Source organism: Drosophila miranda, chromosome 4 (genome assembly GCF_003369915.1).
Source record: "Drosophila miranda strain MSH22 chromosome 4, D.miranda_PacBio2.1, whole genome shotgun sequence".
In the NCBI taxonomy this organism is placed as follows: Eukaryota; Metazoa; Arthropoda; class Insecta; order Diptera; family Drosophilidae; genus Drosophila; species Drosophila miranda.
The window spans coordinates 24,165,582-24,174,728 of NC_046677.1; positions in this window are offsets into that span (position 1 = coordinate 24,165,582).

Consider the following 9,147-nt stretch of genomic DNA (forward strand, 5'->3'; position numbering starts at 1 on the left):
AATGGAGTGCCGACTTTTCGTAGCCCAAGAAGCCTGAGGAGTACATTCTATGCACTTTCCTTCCCCTACATGCTGTGCCTCTATATGTGGCTATTTCCAATTTCCAATTAATCTGCATTCAATGCATCTCATTCACGCTTTCCATTCAAAATTCGAATTAAATTCAATATTCAATTAAATCTTGAATCTTTCAGTCACTCCTCCATTCTATAACTACGCATTCATTAGATTTTCAATCACAGCTTCTATTCAAGCCACCTCCTGCTGTAGAGCCCCCTCCATTATGCTCCTGGAATCGTTCACCTGGAATCTATACACAGCGACAGCCAGCCACAAGGCATTTTGTTAATTATGTAATCCGGCTTAGAACGGGCCCGTGCCGCGCTTCGCATTAATTTCGGTTAATTAGTTTGCCATTTACAATCGGCCAACTATGAGGATTCCGTATTCGTGTTGCCGTGTATCCGTGTATCCGTGCGCTCGTATTCGTGTAAATCAGTTCAAAATTCAGCTCAGGTTTCCCTCTGGTTGTCCCCTCTAATTGGATATTAATAAACAATGTCCCAGTCATTGATTCAATTACAAAATCCAACGTCTGCATCTCCATGACGATTTAGGCCACCAACTAGACCCCAAAAAGCACACATAACTCCTTGCCGGACTCCCCCAGCAGAAGCTCCCTGCCGAAACTCCTCTGGAAACTCCTTTCATTTCATAAAACTCGTTTATTCCATATCTGACTTTGGCAAATTGTAGTTTTCCCTCAATCTGCATACATTTTCCCAGCCCAGGACTACGACAACAACGGCAGCCAGTCGCAAAAAGTTTTCACATTTCTTGGAACAATATTAACACCAAAGGAAGGGACATCTTTCGGGTGGCGCAACGAAGCAGCCGATACCCTTCTAAATCGATTGAGATTGGAGAGAGAAAGGGGGACGTTCTAGCTTTTTTTTCTATATTTTTGTGGCTTTTTTCCCAGAATTCCCCTGGAAGCTCCAAGTTTATTATTTTCCCTGGTTGGGTGCCCAACACTTCCTTAACCATCCTATGGTATAACCCTTTACGTCGAGGGTATTCCCTCGTAAGAACAGCTTGTAAAACCACAACAACAGTCATTAGATAAACACACAAGGTGCCTGGAAGGATGAATGGGCGTGGAGCACGTGGAAAAGCAGTACAAAACTCAAATATAAATCAAACAAAAATCCAAAATCAAGAGTCATGCAAACAGGGAGAGAAAATCTGCAATCAAGAGAGACTGCTAGAGAGAGAGAGCTCTTTCTTGGAGATGGAAATAAACAAATATCCTGAAAAATATACAATACAAAAGTTGCTTCGTGCAACATCGCTTGTAGTTTTTCTTGTAGCAGATGTTTCGTTGCCTGGGAGTTTCCTCAAGTGAAAGGAGCAACAATTGAAAAGGATTGAAAAGGAATACAAAAAGTAAATCGAAAAAAGGGTAACAAAATCTACGTTTAAAAGTGGAAATACAGCAAAAGGAATATCGGTACAAGGCTGTAAAAATGTACAAATTAGCTAAAGGGAATCTCTTTTCTTATTGTGTTTTAATTCAATTCGGAATATGGAATGGTTCAGTGCCTCTAAAACGTGCAGAAATGGAATGAGAAATAGAACAGCCAGTGCGGAAGAGCACAAATTCAACTACTAGTCGGAAGGAAGACACTTTACTAGAACTGGAACTGAAACGATCTAGTTTCTCTCATAGGAAACATCGTTCGGAAGCAATAATTTGTGGGAAAATGCTATGAGTTTTCATGGTTATAGTAGAATTTTCTTCCTTGTGGTAGAAATACAACATCTGTATTGTATAAGATTTTCCAGCTTTCTTTTCTACCAGAATAAAGGTAGAAAAAATACCAAAAGTACTAGACACACTCATAAGAATACTAGATTCATACTAGAAAAATCACATAGAATATAGCCTACTATGTCGTATAATATTTTTGGTTTTTATCCCACTATGTACCCCAAAACATATCTCAAGGGGAAAAGCAGTCACTGCCTGAAGTGTCAGAAGAGATACTCGTTTGGATTTCAGCATCACACACAGACTAGCACTACACACAACACACTACACATCTAGTTTAACATTTTACTTCTTCCCCAATCGAAGGGGGCACTTCGTGGCAACCGGCACGTGATCGAGGACCTCACCCTTGACGATGGCAATGCTGTTCCCATCTACAACGACATGATCCAGGGGCGCGATCGTGGGCTGAACGAGAAACTGGATGCTCAAAACGTTTTGAATGTATGTATCTTTAGTCCGGCAAAGAATCATCCTCTAAAGTATCTGCCCCTTGGGGATCTGCAGGCCAGCTTGGAGTGGAGGAGAATGCGTTGGTGTTTCGGTTATCCACAGGCCATAGGCTGGGCGGATGTGTTCAACAGCTCGGCTAGCGAGTGTGTGCCATCCGACTGATTTGTTGCCGCAAATGACCAGACTATTGTGTAGTTTTATATTTTTTATAAAGAAATACAAGACAAGAAAAGTTTATTGGGTGAAAAAGGGTTGGTTTCGACAGATAAAGGAGTGGAAGTGATGGCGGAATCGTATAACTTTTTGAATGGTTGCTCACAGAGGAAAATCCCAAACAAATTATCCTTGCACTGCCCTGAAAATCGTACCTTCCATCAATTTTAAGCCCAATATTACCTTCAATGTGTCTCTAAGCCCCTTAAAGGATTTGTAAACCATTAAATATTTACTACAAAAGATATTTTATGCATTTCATACACTTTGTATAAGCCTTTATTCAAATTTCAAATTATTCTACATCAAAATGTATCCAATTATGGAAACAAATTTCTGCTCTACAAAGCAATGAAATGAAAACCGTTTTCCCCACTTAAATCAATCTGCCACTTGAAAATAATTCCGCCCACCCACCGTTCATGTTTAAAATGTAAAAGCTCTCCCTTGAAACAAACAGCTGTTCCTTATCTCAAGAGCTTTACCATCCACAAAGCTTTGGCTCTTTGCTGAATGAAGGGGCAACATTAAGAGAGAGCGAGAAGAAGAGAGCGAAAGCCTTGAGCGAAGAGTAGCCTTGTGGATGGTAAGCTCTCTTTGGGTGTGGAGCTTTTAAGAGAGCTGAAAATGGTTTAAATTTTAAAGGCTTCAAGCGAGAAAACAGTCGAAAATTCCATCAAGATCTAAACAAAAACTAAAATATTTTGCCAACAGAAATAAACTCTTAAGGCTTTTGGCTCCTTAAGAGAATTGTGTGGCAAGAAGGAACTGTGCCACAGCAAGCTTTTCCCTGCATGTCCTTTATAATGTGCCACTCTGAGGTGCCTCATATGTGTGTTTGTGTGTGTGTTCTACTTATTTGCCAGACGTTTTGTAAGTAGCAACAGGTCCTGCCTGCCTGTCCGATTTTAAAATAGCGAAAGAGATAAAAAACGCAAAGCAAAACCAGATAAAAATTAAAAAACAACAAAAACTCAAGGAAAACCCATGTCCTGCCACCACATCCATTCCATGCAAATTAGCCAAAGTTTTCCTGTTCTCTTCCGTCCAGCGAGGGCACATTTTTCAAGCGAACAAATAACCAGAAAAACCAGAAAAACCAGAAAAACCCCACTGCTGCTGCAATTACGCTTGATTGCCACGAAAATGCGTAAATTAAAACTTGAAAATAAAACAAAATACAACAGAAAAAACAACAAAAGCAAAGCGGCAAAGAGAACAACAAAAAATGTTGAGGGAAAGTGTGTAAGCAACCAAAAAACAACAAACTTTTGGGCGTTTGAGTGGGCGTTCGGTCGCGACGCTGCCTCAAAGGGCAACAGGGCGCATACTAAATTATATCTCAGAGTTTCCTCCTCATCCTGCCGCTCCCTTGAAGATATTTTTGTGGTTGGACAAAAAATATATATATATTTATGGCAGAGACACAATTAATTAAGGTTTTGGCAGGGAAAAATCACACGCAAGTCCTTAGGCACGGCTGTGCAACAAGTCGAAAGTTTCTCCAGCAGGAGAGGGAGGGGTGGAGAGGGGGGGAGAGAGAAAGAGTGAAAGGGAAACAACAGAATTGTTTCGGGTGGGGCAGAAAGTATCAAATAAACTTTTGGCGTTTGGGTTTTAGCACCTGTTCCATCGACCAGTCAGTCAGTCAGTCAGTCATTCAGTTAGAGAGAGAGAGAGAGAGAGAGGGGTATAGAGAGAGTGAGTGTGAAATGAATGATTTCCAGACTTTTTGGGGTATGCCTTTGAGTATGGGTTTTCAATGATGGAAATATCCTAAGTTTAGAGCAATTTTAAGCGAAATATTCCAGATATTCATTCATAAGCCCTTAAATATTCCCTAATTATTCGAGATATTCATTCATATACCCTTAAATATTCCCTAAATATTCCAGATATTTGTGGCCTTTCGTGTGGTATTTTTTTGGTATTTATTTTGACAAAACTCCTCTGTCTTCCCTTCTGGAATGTTCTCTGCTGCGCATTTCATGACACATTAAATATTTATCCACCAAAAATATATTTCACTCACCGCATATTTGTGGTGTTTTCACTAATTTTCATGTTTTTTCGAGCTATTTTTCCCAGTGTATTTGCATGTGCGAAAGCAGCGAAAATTATTGACATATTTGAGTTTGAAAATATTTTTAATGAACTGAATTTGAGAGATACTTTGTGCCATGAACTGCAGCTGTGCTAAACCCAAATTTGGGAGTGGATAAATCCAGATCATTCTAATGGGGTTGACACCTGGAGAAAACTAAGGAAATAGTTATATATTCTGTAGATTTATTTACAGTACTTTTTATGGAATAATTATAGAATTATCTATATTTATTATTAACTACTCAAATATTTATGAAGTTCAATTTAAATTGTTTTGTGAGTACATATTTTTTAGACTTATTTATAGCACAATGGAATAATAATAGAATTTTAATCAAAATATTATAAATTATAAATTATAATTATTTATATTTCTAGTTAATTTTTAAATAATTATTTAAAGTTTAATTTATAGTGTTTTGATCGAAATAATATTTCACGTTCTATGGCTATCGATATGTAACGTTATCGCCTGTATGTTAATCGAAATATATCGTAGTATCCATAATTATTCTCTCAGTGCATTAAGCGGCTCGAAGTCTAGGCTCTTAGGATGTTTTTGGGGTCTGTGGCCATGTCCACGGCGAGTGACATTCAATTTTCAATTGCCACACTTTACTCTCTCTCTCTCTCCCCCTCTCTTTCCTGCCCTCTCTTTCTCCCATCGCGGCTTTGAGGCGGAAATTGAAAACGTTAAGAAAGTCTCAGTGTCTGGCATCTCTGGGAAATGTTGCGTTGAAATGTGCCACGATATTGGCCGGTGCACGTTGGGGCTAACCATTTTGCTGTTTGTAACCCATTTAGTTGTTTGTTTGTTGATTTCCCGCCCGTTATGCTGCCGTCCGCTCCTGTTCGCTCCTGTCCGCTGCTGCTGCTGCTTCTGCTGCCATTATAATTAGGCTCAAATTGCTGCACTTTGCTTTGCATTTTAATTACTCGACGAAGAGGCAAAGGCAAAGGCAAAGGCAGGCGGCATCTTTGCATCTCGGAAATGTTGCACAATTTAAACGAAAAGCGAAATGCGAAAGGGAAAAGCGAAAACGAGGCAACAACAGCCAAAGGGCGGGGAGGGGGGATGGGGTGTTGCGGGGGGGAGCATCACTAACAAGTTGCTGCCTCGCTGCCTGTCAGGGCCCGTCTTCTGTCTGTCAGTCGCACAGCCCCCCATGCCCCTCAGCTCCTGCTACTGTCCCTGCCCCTGCCCCTGTCCCTGCCCCTGCCCCTGCTCCTGCCCCTCCCCCTGCTCCATTCCGTCAGCGTGTAGCATTTCAAGCAAAGTATTTAATTTCCACATCATACACACGGCCGCCCAGGCAAACAATGACGGCGGAGTGGGCCGAGAGAGATGTGTTCCACAAAATGTGTGCCAAGGCGAAGGCTGCCGCTTCAACGCGAGGTGGCAGGGGCAGGGGCACGGGCAGGGGGCGGGGGTATCTGGAGCATTACGGTGTGCCACGAAAAGAAAAGCGAAAGGTAGCCGGAATGCTGCCACGCAGAAAACTATGCTACACTTATTGTACAGCTGCCTGCCTGCCTCCCTGCCCCCCTGCCTCCCTGCCTGCTGCCTCCCTGCCTCCCTGCCCTCTGTGGCTCCTTCTCTTCTGCGGGGTATGTCGCATTTCTCAAGGGATTTGCAGTCTGGAAAAGTATACTTTTCTTTGCATCTACAGTCATACAAATTATTGTCAAAATATAAATTATTTTTATTATAAATTACTGTCCAAATCAAAGGCTATCATTCGGGGGCGCATAGCTGATGGAAATGGGATCTTCGGTGAGGGCACAGGCTAGTGAAACGCATCCTCGCAGCCCTACGACTTCACGGATCACAAGTTTTGTGGAGCTGCACGCTGGCCTACAAATGGCCCATGGGCCAAACCATCTTCAAGATATTCAAGAAAATTGTACCGGTAAATATTAGCCTTCCTTCCAGTCACTGCAACACACAGCCATTGACCATTTTCCAGTTTCAGCCGCAAGTTTGTTCCACGAATCAGACGGGGGAGCGAGGCCTATTGGGGCGCCTCCAAATGTGGCACACGGAGATGCTTCGTTTAAAATTTTGAATAAAATTCCGAATTGTTTGTGAAATATATCTAGTTTTTGGGACTTATTTCTATTCGTTGACTGAGTGACTAAATAGAATGAAATCCTATATTAAGTGCTAAGCCACACTGTGAGAGGGAGCTGGTTTTCTTTTTTCGTTTCAAAGGGTATCCATACTTTTCCCTTACTTTTTCTTGCTCCCACATTCTCTTCCCCGCCTGCAATTATTCCCTGATTTTCCCCATCGTTTTCCCCTTAGTTTTCTTCGACTTCCCTTTTCTTCTTTCCCCCGGATTCCTTTTGCTTGTATTTCATCCATTTTATTGGTTTAATTTTGTCACGTTTCGAGCGGAGCAAGGGAGAAGGAAAGTGTCGCCAAAGAGGAACAGAGGGCAAAACGGACGGATGGAGAAACGAAAGGTTGTTGCAAATCATTTCCATTTCGCTTTCTTTCTTTGTAGCTCTCTTTTTTATTGTTGCTTTGCGGGGGAAACGAGGGAGAGAGAGGCTCAAAAATATAAATAGCAAAATTTACCATTTTGTGCAGTGACTTTTGGAAAGTTTTACATTTTTATAGGCACTTCAAGCAGTACTTCCTTAAAGCGGCAGAAACAAGGCTGAAGACAAACTGCAGTTGGCATAAGCACAAAATTCCACAGAAATACCAGAAAAATACTAAAAATATACCAGAAAATACTAGAAAAAATATAAACATTTTAAAACCCAAAACAATAATAGAAATGATACCAGAATTATTTTAGAAAAAATACCAAAAGTACTAGACACACTCATAAGAATACTAGATTGATACTAGAAAAATCACCTAAAATATAGCCTACTATGTCGTATAATATTTTTGGTTTTTATCCTACTATGTACTCGAAAACATACCTCATGGAGAAAAGCAGTCACTGCCTGAAGTGTCAGACGAGATACTCGTTTGGATTTCACCATCACACACAGACTAGCACTACCCACAACACACTACACATCTAGTTTAACATTTTACTTCTTCCCCAATCGAAGGGGGCACTTCGTGGCAACCGGCACGTGATCGAGGACCTCACCCTTGACGATGGCAATGCTGTTCCCATCTACAACGACATGATCCAGGGGCGCGATCGTGGGCTGAACGAGAAACTGGATGCTCAAAACGTTTTGAATGTATGTATCTTTAGTCCGGCAGAGAATCATCCTCTAAAGTATCTGCAGATCCCCAAGGATCTGCAGGCCAGCTTGGAGTGGAGGAGAATGCGTTGGTGTTTCGGTTATCAACAGGCCATAGGCTGGGCGGACGTGTTCAACAGCTCGGCGAGCGAGTGTGTGCCATCCGACTGATTTGTTGCCGCAAATGACCAGACTATTGTGTAGTTCTATATTTTGTATAAAGAAATACAAGACAAAAAGAAATGCATTGATTGAAACAGGGGAAGCCTCTTAGACCTTCAATGCCTTAAAGCACTCGTGAACCCTTACATCTTCCGATTATCCCCTTTAAAGGTTTCCTTCTTGGCCACTAAATCAGTTATAATGTTCTTCATCTCAAGGGAGAGAGAGAGGGAGAGAGGGAGTGGGAATGGGAGGGGGATGTGGTTATACCTGGCATTACACGGGGGTTCAAATGTCGCCGTTGACCCGCTGCCAAGTCAATAAATTCTCATTGCCTAAGCCATAAATCAGCATCATGGTGTCGCTAAGTGTCATTTTTTGTGTGACGTTCTGGATGGCTTTTTACCTGGCCAAAAACAACGGGCGTACAGCGTACGGCGTACTCCTCTATATAGAGGGGGCGTGGCAGCTGGGGATCTGCTACTGGCAGCAGCGCGTTATAATTTACACCTGGTGAATGGATGGAGGGGGATGGAAGGAAGGAAGCAAGGACAAAGTGCCTGCCTGAACCTCAAACTACAACTACAGCTGTCATTTGACCTTAAAAGAAAAGCAAGGGCTAGCAAAGGGGTGGAGGGAGGGGGGAGTGAGATGGGGGAGGTGAAATATCTTTGTTGAGGCTGCGGTTCGTTGGGTTTGACGCTTGATATAGTGCCATGGATATATATTTTACTCAAAAGCGAAATTGCTTGATTTGAAAATTGGCAGCGCGATGGCTCAATGGAGAAAAGGGAAAGAGAGAGAGAGAGAGAGAGAGCGCCAATGGATGGATGGATTGGTTGACAGCTAGAGAGGGATAGTAATATGCTTCTCCGGAAGGATGGGCGGCATTGCATTCTCCGTTTGATTGATGGACACCTGGTAGGGCGGGAAACCTCAAACAATTGGCATGTGGCACAAAAGGAGAAGTGGGGGCACAAATTGGTTGTGCATATGTATGGGTGTGTGTGTGTGTGGGGTTAAGGATCAGCAGGGCAAAAAATGGGTTAAAGATCCAACAAATACCGCTATAATGCAGGGATATGCCACTGCAGGCTTCCGATCAGCAGGCATCCCAAACGGTTGTATGTAATAGGCTGTGTTTTTGTACGAAATAAGCTGTCTGTATG